At 41.2% G+C, this 12,876-nt stretch overlaps 1 pseudogene; it reads right to left on the reverse strand.

Annotated features, from left to right (window-relative positions):
* Positions 1-6,695: 6,695 nt before the first annotated feature.
* LOC131699180 (uncharacterized) overlaps positions 6,696-12,876 on the reverse strand; it is a 36,165-nt pseudogene continuing 29,984 nt past the window's right edge.

The raw sequence follows: 12,876 nt of genomic DNA on the forward strand, positions 1-12,876 counted from the left end.
AGAATTGAAATCAATTTACTGAGAATGTCTATAGCAATAGGCAGGCGAGCAGAAGAAGGAGCCGGAGAGCACTTGGAAATTCCTCGTAAAAGGAGACGAACCGCTGGAATTGATAATAGAGTTGGGGAATTGGTGGACATCAAGCGAAATTGATGCTGAATTCCTGACAAATATAGTCTGATTGTAGCTGGTGCCAGATGTAGAGAGTCCTTTGCATGCACTATGAACGCCATGATCCAGTCCTGGTTGAATGAAGTAGGATTAATCCTGCTTTGTAAACAAAAAGTTACATAACATGCCCAACCTGTAGAGTACGAGGATCTGGTAGATGGGGCAAGTGCTGATGCCATGTAATCTTGAGCTGAATTAAGAAGTTTATTAATAGTTGGATTTAGTTGAAAATCAGCTGATTGAACTGTGGCGTTGCTGCTGGATATTGCAGAGCTGAGGGCAGCAAACTGTGGAATTTGGAAATCTGTAAACGGGAAAGAGCATCAGCTGCATTATTAAAAATGCCCGGTAGGTGGCGAGCTTGTATTAGGAAGTTATTAGAGACTGAAATCCATACTAGCCGCCGCAGCAACTGCATTATAAGAGCGGAGGAGGTACGTCCTTTATTTATAATATGCACTGTAGTTGAATTATCACAGTAAAATAGTACTGATTTCTTAGACCAGAGATGACCCCATAGCTGGGCAGCTGCTACTATTGGGTATATCTCTAGCAGAGCTGTGGATTTTAGATGAGGAGATATGTTCTCGATTTCCTCAGGCCATGTACTGCAAAACCATTGATTATTAAATAGACCTCCGAATCCCAGAGATGAGGCATCAGTAAATAAAGCCATATCGTGAGGAGCTGAAATGGAATCATCATAAAACATAGAGAGACCGTTCCAGTGCTGAATAAGCGCAGACCACATTTTAATATCTTTCCTAGCTTCTGAAGAGATATTTAAATAGGAGTCCAGATTTTTTGCTGTTGATGCCAGCGCTAGCAGCCGAGATATAAACGTCCTCCCTTGTGGAATGATACGTATTGCAAAATTAAAGTAACCCAGCAATGAAAGCAGTGCCCGTTTTTTAATTGTTTTACTGATCTGAAAATCCTGAATGAGCAAACGAATATGGTTAAGTTTAGACTCAGGCAGGCGGGCTTCAAACTTTTCTGTATCTAGAATGATTCCAAGGAATTCCAAAGAATGAAGGGGACCGATTGATTTTACTTCTGAAAGCGGAACGCCAACTTCAGAAAATAAGCTTTTAAGATTGGAAATCGCTTCTGCTGGTGCATCTGAAGGAGGAGAAATTACTAAAAAATCGTCCAGCAAGTGGAGCAAGAACGGGACATGATAGACATTAAGAAGGATCCAGCATAATGCTTCCGACAGGGTATCAAATATCTTCGGGCTGCTGCGGCAGCCGAAAGTCAATTGAGTGGCAAAATAAAACTTCCCTTCCCAGCATATACCGAACAGGTGACGGAGAGAAGGATGGATTGGCATTACTTTAAATGCGTCTGATATATCTGCTTTTGCTAACCAGGAACCACGACCTGCTAATTTTATTGAATGTATTGCATCTGCAATAGTGATGTAATGCAGGGAAAATTGATCTTGGGGAATTAATGAGTTAATGCTGCTGGTGCTTGACCCCCGTGGTGCTGATAAATCAATGATGAGACGCTTTTTTCCTGACATTTTCCTCGTGGCAATGCCGATAGGATTAATTCTATATATTGGAAAAGGAGGAAAAAATGGACCGACTATAAATCCTTTTTAAATTTCTTTTTCGATGAGAGACTGCACTGATTGTGGATCTTGAGTCGCTGAATAAAGATTTTTGCTTTGGAACGAGGAAGAAGGAATTTGAGTAAGACCGGTTGAAAAACCATTTTTTAATCCGTCGATCAGGTAATTAATTAAGTTACTGTCGGGATGATTCTGTAATTTACTTGATAACGCCAGGATGCTTATAGGAGTAAAGACGGTGAGCATCGGGGAAAGTCACTTGCGTTTTAAAGGGCAGATTGTATTAGCGTGAGCGTCACCGCAATTGCTGCACATGTGGATAAAATTGCATTGCCTATTCGAACAGAAGTGAAATTGCATTGAAATTGTTGCAGATTTGTCTTCCTCCTGAAAATATGATACTGCGCCCGTATTTGTCTTTCCTTGTAGATTGATCGAGGGTAGCTGAAGAATGTATAGGATTAGGTACTGAAGATCTGTATGAATTAGCGGCGAAACCGGGTGCTTTAGAAGTTGATGCAATTGCAGCTTTAGGGCAGAGGGCTGTTGAATGAGCTGTTGAAGCGCAGACCCCACATGCATTAGCCCTTAAACCACCAAAAATTCTATTAAATAGATCTGGATCAGGTTTTGCCCAACTGATGATGTGATTATCTGCTGCCAATATCGCTGCTGCTTTTGCAGAGAATGCTTTATGATACTCATAAAACATAGTCCCTCCGTATCTGACAGACAGCTCCACGATGTAATATTCGTAAGATTCCAATTCAGCTCTGCGGTTAGGATATACCGAGCATAACACATCTCTGAATATGGAGAAAGCAAGGACAAACTCCCCTAATGTAAGATTTTTAAGCAGTCTGGGATCTCTGGATTTTAGAGTTACCGCCAATTCTCCACAATCGACTACTCTATGGTCCAAGAATTCCGAAGTCGTCATTAATAGTGAAACAAGATTAATGTCCTTACCTTCGAGAATGACACGTCTGATTTGTGGAGAAATAGTGTGACGTCTCGCTGCAGTTGGAGAGGAGGATCCGTATGTAGATGCAGTAGCGAGGTTGTATATTGGAGGATCTGCTTCGCTGGCTGAAATTAGGGCTGGACCGGAAAAAGCTGTAGGCGGCGCTGCAGCATTTGATGCTGAAATTAATGACTGCGCTGTAGATTGTTTTCCCTGTTCCATAACAGACACCCTTTTTTCTAGATCCGACAGTTGAGAACTGACCGAAGATAGAGTATCGGGAAAAGGCTGCATAAATGATTTTATCTCGTTGAATATTTGCGAATGTTGGATTTCAATGGCTGGCTGCTGGTTAGCGGTGCTAGTTGTGGGGGTGGTTAGATCCAGAATAGACTGCCTGCTGTCTGTTTTAGGACGCTGAATGGCTGGGTGCGGCTGATTATGTTTTTTCGGAGGAAAGACTGGTTCTGCTGAGACTGAATTGCAATAGAGAATGAAAAGAGACTCTGTATCACTCCCTGCCGGAATCGCATTACCATTTTTAAGGAGGGTTTTTATCAATTTATTCATGGGCCAGTCCTTCCAAAACAATCGATCCGGAGGGGCGTCCTGAGGCCGAAGACGCTTGGATCGCCGCAGATTCGATGTTTGGGTGGCAGGAACGGTAGGCAACATTTGTACTGGAACCTGGTCGAGAGCCTGATCAGGAGCCTGATCAGATGTAACCGAAATAGAAGGGGAGAAAAAACGGAGACTGGATGTACCCTGGATTGAAGCTGAAGGAGAATGATCTGTTAATGACAGAAAATCCTGGGAATCCTCTGAATCCGATGAACTGCTGTAAGTACTCCATTATTAAGGTACGCAGATGTAGATGGGTCTTGAAATCGCTTAGGTTTACGCCAAAAACGAAAAAACACAAGACAGCGAGGTAGAGGTGACTAATGTTTAAATAAGGTAGGTTTAATTGATGACAGCAGATGATAGGTTGTTGGTGCCTAGCTCCGCCCCCTGAACCCCACATATAGGTTAACATGTGTTAGCTGCCCAATGCAGCAACACAATGGATTTGCTGTACAACAAAACTGTCTCCAGGGGGAGCCAGCTTAATCCATCATTTCTACTGAAGATACCTTTCTGCCTCCAGCCCCAATTTTATTATACAGGGATCCATCCAAGAAGGAGCATCCTGCACCATGTAGGGATCTCCCAAAATTCTGGGATTCAATGAATTAGAGATACTGAAACTCGGACATCAACCCTGTTCATTTTCACATATACAGACGTGCTCAAATTTGTTGGTACCCTTACAGCTCATTGAAATAATGCTTCATTCCTCCTGAAAAGTGATGAAATTAAAAGCTATTTTATCATGTATACTTGCATGCCTTTGGTATGTCATAGAATAAAGCAAAGAAGCTGTGAAGAGAGATGAATTATTGCTTATTCTACAAAGATATTCTAAAATGGCCTGGACACATTTGTTGGTACCCCTTAGAAAAGATAATAAATAATTGGATTATAGTGATATTTCAAACTAATTAGTTTCTTTAATTAGTATCACACATGTCATTCAGCCTATTTAAATGGAGAAAAGTAGTCACTGTGCTGTTTGGTATCATTGTGTGCACCACACTGAACATGGACCAGAGAAAGCAAAGGCGAGAGTTGTCTGAGGAGATCAGAAAGAAAATAATAGACAAGCATGGTAAAGGTAAAGGCTACAAGACCATCTCCAAGCAGCTTGATGTTCCTGTGACAACAGTTGCAAATATTATTAAGACGTTTAAGGTCCATGGAACTGTAGGCAACCTCCCCGGGCACAGCCGCAAGAGGAAAATCGACCCCAGATTGAACAGAAGGATAGTGCGAATGGTAGAAAAAAAACCAAGGATAACTGCCAAAGAGATACAAGCTGAACTCCAAAGTGAAGGTACGTCAGTTTCTGATCGCACCATCCGTCGCTTTTTGAGCGAAAGTGGGCTCCATGGAAGAAGACCCAGGAGGACTCCACTTTTGAAAGAAAAACATAAAAAAGCCAGACTGGAATTTGCTAAAATGCATATTGACAAGCCACAATCCTTCTGGGAGAATGTCCTTTGGACAGATGAGTCAAAACTAGAGCTTTTTGGCAAGTCACATCAGCTCTATGTTCACAGACGAAAAAATGAAGCTTTCAAAGAAAAGAACACCATACCTACAGTGAAACATGGAGGAGGCTCGGTTATGTTTTGGGGCTGCTTTGCTGCGCCTGGCACAGGGTGCCTTGAATCTGTGCAGGGCACAATGAAATCTCAAGACTATCAAGGCATTCTGGAGCGAAACGTACTGCCCAGTGTCAGAAAGCTCTGTCTCAGTCGCAGGTCATGGGTCCTCCAACAGGATAATGACCCAAAACACACAGCTAAAAGCACCCAAGAATGGATAAGAACAAAACATTGGACTATTCTGAAGTGGCCTTCTATGAATCCTGATCTGAATCCTATCGAACATCTATGGAAAGAGATGAAACTTGCAGTCTGGAGAAGGCACCCATCAAACCTGAGACAGCTGGAGCAGTTTGCTCAGCAAGAGTTGGCCAAACTACCTGTTAACAGGTGCAGAAGTCTCATTGAGAGCTACAGAAAACGTTTGATTGCAGTGATTGCCTCTAAAGGTTGTGCAACAAAATATTAGGTTAGCGGTCCCATCATTTTTGTCCATGCCATTTTCATTTGATTTATTATTTACAATATTATGTTGAATAAAAAATCAAAAGCAAAGTCTGATTTCTATTAAATATGGAATAAACAATGGTGGATGCCAATTACTTTTGTCAGTTTCAAGTTATTTCAGAGAAAATTGTGCATTCTTCATTTTTTGTGGAGGGGTACCAACAAATTTGAGCATGTTTGTAAATCCAGGATTTCTCAAATTCTATTGACTTCCCACGTAGGTGGAAAACAAACAAACAAAAACCTGGGGGAGTTAATGCAATAAACAGGGAACGTGGAGCTTGATCTCTGAGGAGTGTTTGTCAGGCTCAACAGCACAGCTCCAGGTTCAATTGAATTGCACCATCAGACTCAAAGATATGTTCCCCACCGCCTTTGCTTGGCAACATGTCTGTAGTCTTGCAGCTCACCCAACAGGAGTTTGTGCTTTGAACAATGATTGAGGTTTTCACACTGAACGCTTGGTCCTAGAACATGTGTTTCACCAATTTCTTTTCTTCCACTTTGACATTTGTTTTGGTCCCCAAAGAGATTCTATTTATGAACAATTTTATAGCAATATTGGATAGTTTAAATTTGCTTGTCAATTTTACAGTCCTAGTTAAATCCCCTGCAGCTAATTGACAGTGCAGCCCAGAAGCCTATTTAAAATAAATTAAAAAAAAAAACAAACAAACAAACAAACACATGCATCCATTCAATTACAAGATTAGTGAGCAAGAGGTATAGAGATGACCAGAAGGATACATTGCATACAAGGGGTTGAAATGGAAGGAATGTATAATGGTCTTTCAAACTAGCAAGAAATGGAGTTGGAAATGGCACCATGCAGCAGTTAACAGGTCCAGCAACATTTCTCCCCACACAGAACTACAAAACCAAATTGAAAGTTCTCCCAGCTAATGTTAAGAGGTACACAAGTACCCAGGTTAAATATCAGACACCATTAGATAGTGCCCCCCACAAAAAAAAAAAAAGCCACTATTTCTCCAGTGCCCCTGGTGGCTATCTGCCCAGTACAGATTAATGCCCAATCAAACTTAGCCCAGCTTTACTGGTTTTGTAGAAGTAACTTTCACTTAATGCTAAATGTAAATTTACTAAACTAAAATGACAGAAGCCCTGTACCAATCCTGTTACGCAAGGGGAGCAATTATCCGGCAGAAAGATGTTGGATGCATGAAAACAAAAACGTTACTCGGTGGCAGAAATCACAGGACAGGAGAGGGTCTTTATGTAGCCATTTTATTTTGCAACATACAAGAAATCAGAATTGCCTTGCTGGCGAGCTGCTGGAAACCGTGCAAACTGCTGTGTGCATTTCATCAACGGGGACAGGAACGAGGAGGTCACTGCTGGACTTGGAGCAGAGTCTGGGATGACACCACACGCACATGTAGTAGCCCAGAGACAGGGCTCCCAGGACAGCCATCAGGAGCAGGGGAGCAGCCAGAACAGGCTGCCAGGCCAGAGCCTGCTGGGGCTCTGGGGGAGGAAGGGGTTAGCTACACTCTACAGTGCCCAGGAGCAGTTTCATGAGGGTCTGTTACTTTAAGACCTGCAGGGAAGCACACATGGGGCATGGGAGGGCAAGAGTGCCTTGTTCCACTATTAGAAAACATTAAGTTTAGTCAGTCTCCTAGGGTGAAGTTATGGTTATATGCCGTGGACTGGAATGGGTTTTGGCAGATATTGTACAATGCAGGTTAAGGCAACATGACTGCAAGGGAACCTGTAGTGTAAAAATGAAAGTTAATGCCATGCAAGCCAAATGCACACTGGATTGGAGACTTCAGTTTGAACTTACCCTCCAGTGACAGAGCAGGGCTTCTCTGGTAGAATTCCTGGCTTCCAGCAGACAGCTCTTCAGGAAGGATCCTCAGGGGTCCCAACACTGCAGTGTGTCTCAGCCCCTCTTCAGCTGCTCAGGAGAAAGGGAGCCTGGTTATAAAACGGGACCTGTTGCTTTACAGCAGGCAGTACCAGTCACTACACCAGGGGCAGGCCAAGAGGGTGCTGGATGAAAAACTACCCAAGAGAAGCAAAACTGATGGCAACAGGCCATTGAGCAGAGTACCAACAAGACAGCAAGCAGCCTCTGGTTGGGAGGGGGAATGGTTCTTTTGCAATACAGGCTCTGGCAGACCTATTTGAGCATCCTTTGTTGGCTGCCATCCAATTTAAGTCACTCACCATAGAAGTTAAATTTAAAACCATACAAAAAACTACACACCACCTGTGTAAGCTATATAGAAAGAGTAGAATTCGTACCCGTGTCCCTCCTCTTCCTCAGATTGCAGTTTGAGGTACAGCAGCTGCACACAGAGCTCCGACCAGGGTTATCCAGGAGCTCTCAGCTGGAACACAAGAGCAGGACACTGAACCTAAAGACACTGCAACAGACTTCTACACAGAGCAGTATAATGGGGTCATTGAGCTGGGCAGGGTCCCAGGCCAGCAAGTGGCAATGGATATAGACCTAGGAAATAATTTGATAAAAAGGAACACTAATAAAACCAACAACATTTGCTCTAGAAACCAAATTGTTTACAAAAAGGTTATGCACATTACAAGCACCACATCAGATACTGAAAGAATTCATTAAACAAGTAGAGAATCTTGGTAACTAGCTGCCCTGAGACTTCCAATACAACACAGATTAACCCATCAAATACTCACATCTGTATTCAGTTGTGTAAACCTGAAGGCCTGGACAACCAGATGGATCTCAGAGGTCTGGACTCTGGGCAGAAACCTGGAGTTGCCAGCCGGTCCGTCTACCTCCTGTGTTCCAGGGAGACTTCCTGTACAAAATTACATTCCAACCCTTTGTGTGCACTAGTGGAAAGTTTGAACTTAACTTGGGGCTGGTTTCCACAAATCATGGACATCTTACCTAAATTAAAGCCCAGCTACAATCTATGCCTTCCCAGTTTAGTTCAGCTGAGCTTTTGCCATGTTCACAAAGCTGACCATTCAACACCCATTCCTAAATCCAAGCAGGACTGTGCTCCCAAGTGCTAAACATTCAGATTTAAATGTTGCCTTTACTACACAGCTTGCAGTGAATATCTACCCGTGGTTGGTGATGAGCGGGTAGGTCTGGCTTGAAGGGCTCAGCTCTGGAGTGCTGGCAGCAACACACTCTTCCATGTAGACCATCAGCGACATGTGGAATTGCTGCTTCACTGCAGCCGCGATGTTGATGGGGGACCCCAGGAAGAACAGACTGGAAGTGTGTGGGGCTGAGAAGTCACAAAGGAGAGGAGCATGAGAACAGAAACCCACCCAACTCATCTCACTAGCCAGCGCAGAGCAGCGCAGCATTGACCAGCACCAGAGAAATAGATCAAAATATTGTTCTACTTGACTAGAGGAAGTGACCCAATGAGCACCACAGGCTGCTCCCCCTGCCAGGTTAGGGTTGCACTGGACACCTTTCTAAGCCAATAGACCAAGTGTTCATTGCAGGACAGCAAACTCACCATTCATAATCCCCATGGTAAACTCCAGCTTCCCAAACCCAGAGGCATCCCCAAGTGCAGGGTTATACACTGGAGGAGTCCAGCCAGCAGGTCTGGAGAAGACAGGTAGAAAGCTTTAGTTAGAACAGCAACACACCAAAACAATTTGCATTCAGCAGAAGACACTGAATTGTAAACAGTTTATTGGCAATATTTAATGCAAACTTACTCTTGCTGCCTTCACAGTAAGGAAGCTGGTCCAGAATTCCTAATGCAGTAAATCATTTGATTTCACAGAAATAACTTTCAGCGCCATAAAATGGGTCTTTAACTGCTCCCCATTAAAGGCAATAACTCGAAGTATATAAAATACAGTAAATAGATTTTGTGAAATTTAGTTCTAAAAAATAATCCACAAATTAGATACTGTTAAGTCAAGTGTCAGACATTATGCAATACTCAACTGAATGCATGAACAGCCCAGAGGCTTAACACATCTTCACAGGAGTTACAGCATGTTTAAGCCAAGTCCAGCACTCACTTGGTATAGGTGCACACAATAGCCTGATTGAATGGAGTCTGGTAGAAGCCTCTCTGGGTGGGCTTGTAGGTCAGCACATTCATGTAACTGGTAACATTGGCAGTAACCTGGGCAAGACATGGATAAAAAAAAAAAAAAAAATCACTGTTGAAGACAGATTTAAAAACACTTGATCTGCAGTTCAAAAGGAAAGACAAACCATTAATCTTTAGAAAACTGGTTATAGTATACTATGTGAACAGCCCAAAAACGATGCATTTAGTTAAAAAAAAAAAACCCGTAAATACTCAAGTCATTACTAATATACTGATACCAATACAACGTTTGTACCAAGTCATGTAGCGCATCCTAGCTTTAAAGACATTGTTAAACATACGTTTTAAAAAGCGTTGTTACAACTAACCAATATTGTATAAACCCTGCAAGAAAAAAAAGCTTCCGAATACAATGTGTATTTATACAAGCGTGTACAGTTTAATAAGGTGCAGTGCAATTTCAGTTCGAATGCTTCTTACGTGAACCTAGCATACAAGCCCTTAGAAGCCACTTACCATGCGCATGAAGCGGCAGTCCAGCAGCCCGTACTGGAACACCACCATGTTATTACCGGCGCTGCTGCTGGATGGAGGACAGGGTCCCAGCAGGAGGCCACTCATACTCACAGCTACAGTGGAAACGGGTTTGGAATAAAGCGGAATATGCAACCATTTTATTTTAGGTTTCATGTAATGCAAAGTTTTACCTTATAACTATGACTGATCTTTAAAATAGCCAAGTACGCACTACTAAGTGTTGCACAAGAGAACATCATATCTGGATATCAGTAAAACGAGTGCGTTAACACACCCACATTATGTACCGGTACAGTCAGTGCTACCAAAACATAAGACAAAAAACACACTAACCCCACGAGTAGCCTACATTACTTTCCTGCGGTGCAGCAAACGGTACACAGCAACGCGCAAGCACAACACATATTGCCTTGTTAACACTCCAGGTTTCGTTGCACCGGCTATGCGTGAGTTCAAATTTAAGTTAGTTTTACAGCGCAACTATTTACTAACTTTAACAAATGACCTTATTAGAGGCTTCCCGTTTTTCAGATTGCTCAGGCGCAATCCGGTCAGACTGACTGGAGCATCATTAGTACACTATACCACACTGCGCTTGGTCAGACTGACTGGAGCATCATTAGTACACTATACCACACTGCGCTCAGCTTTGTGTGGCGGCTGATACAAAACATAATGAACGACTATTAAAGAAAGGTGGTGGAATCACATTTACTGATTTTTAATACTAAATATAGTATATGATATTCTAAAATATGTACAATTCATAATTCAGCTATATTCACATTCAGAATGGCATTCAATATTTAGTACATTGTGGGTTTTAGTATTTATACAACTGTTAACACAAATATTCTGAAATAAATAAATAACATGGCATGACATTCATTGCCCATTCTCAGACATTCTTTGTATATTTCAATATTTCTGAAGGTATGTATTTTGATAGGGAAATAATGTATTATACTGCCACTAAAACACACCATTTTATTATTCTAAAGTCCATACTTATGGACTAACCAACCTTAAAAGTAGCCCGTCTAAGCAAATGTAAAAATAATCAAATGAAAACATGTTTAAATGAAACAATGCTTTTCTACATTGAGGGATTTTGACTTCATTTGTAATTCTTGTCATTTAAAAAAAAAAAGTAGATTTTTCTCCTTATAGTGGACACATTAGTTTTGATCATTCTGCACTTGTCGAGGTTGTTATACAGCTTTTACTGCATAATAACAAGGGATTGTATGAACTATTTATCCATGTTTGTCCTGCAGTCCCATGCAATACAGTTCCAGGTCTCACATCTGCGATCCTTTGTTTCAGCAGACAGTGAAACAGGCCCTCCAACAGGAAACTGTTTGCTGCCATGGTTGCCCAATGCATCAGCACTGATTTTGGTGGCCAGTTTGATTCCTCTACAGTGCTGGACAGCAAAATGTAATTGGAATGCTTTAAGATGGGTAACTTCACACTCAAATTATTTTTCCAGTTGAAGGCTGTTGGAACAAATTATTGTTAAAATAGTGCGGTCTACAAATAAAGTAGTGCTTTTTTGTAGACATGAAAATAATTGAACCCAAAAGAAGCTATAATTTAATATTAGACTTAGTTATGCTAAATGTAATTTCCTAATCTCATCTTTAGTTGTCAAGTACAGATGTCAATCTTGGTGATTCATACCAAGTTTTAGGTTCAGACTTAGACAGAAAGTAAACATTTAGTTGGGACACCTTTACATTGTGGCAACCAGAAACTAAATAAATATTATCCAATAAAAAGTTAACTAGCTTAAACTGGTTGTCAAGAAACTAGTTTCATAAACCCAAGCTTTAGTGATCCTACAAAACTACTTTAGTTTATCTAGTTAGAATTATGGGAAGAACTGCCACTACACTGGTTTTTGTAAGGGTTTCTACAGAACCCATGTACCATGCCTTTTTATTGGAGAATAGTTTATTATTTTTATTAAAATATTTTATTATTTTTATTTTTTACTTTTGCTCAGACAGGCTTCTTTTAAGGTCAGTTATACCATAAGTATGGGCTTTAGAATCATAAAATAGTTCATTTTAGTGGCAGTATAATACATTATTTACCTATCAGTCAGAAATGTAGAAATATACAAAGCATGTATGAAATTGTGCAATGAACGTCACTGCCATAATTTTTATTTATTTATTTCAAAATATTTGTGTTAACAGTTGTCCAAATAGGCTACTGAAACCGGCAACGTATTAAATTCCATACTTGCCAACATTTGGAAACTGTTCAGCGGGACCCTTGTCCCCGGTGTGGCGGTGGGTCTTACGCATGATGCACGTGACCAGCATGGCAGTAAACACAGGCAAAAATGAAGCGTTCTTACCTTTGTATACCGGTAAGTTAGTGATCAGCAGATGTGTCAGCCACACGAAGAGCACGGCGTGTGGTTTTCTCTAACTCAACTGTGCAGAATACATGAATTTTTTTCTGTGTGTAAATATCGGGACTTTCTTCCTATGCATCGGGACGCGGGACATTTTCTAGGAAATCGGGACTGTCCCGACCGTATAGGGACTGTTGGCATGTATGAAATTCTGAATACAATTCTGAATATGAATATAGTTCAGTTATGGCAAAAATTATATTTTAGAATATCATATACATATTTAGTATTATCCAGGGCGACTTACAATCGTAAGCAAAAACATTTCAAGCGTTACAATACAAGTAATACAATAAGAGCAAGAGTAATACAATAAGAGCAAGAATTCTTTAATTGTCGTTCATTATGTTTTGTATGAACGCACGTATAGACGGTGCAACGAAACCTGGAGTGTTAACAAGGCAATAAGGTCTGTCCAATTTTTTAATTGATGTTAACTGTTT

This window comes from Acipenser ruthenus, chromosome 21 (genome assembly GCF_902713425.1).
Source record: "Acipenser ruthenus chromosome 21, fAciRut3.2 maternal haplotype, whole genome shotgun sequence".
Taxonomy (NCBI): domain Eukaryota; kingdom Metazoa; phylum Chordata; class Actinopteri; order Acipenseriformes; family Acipenseridae; genus Acipenser; species Acipenser ruthenus.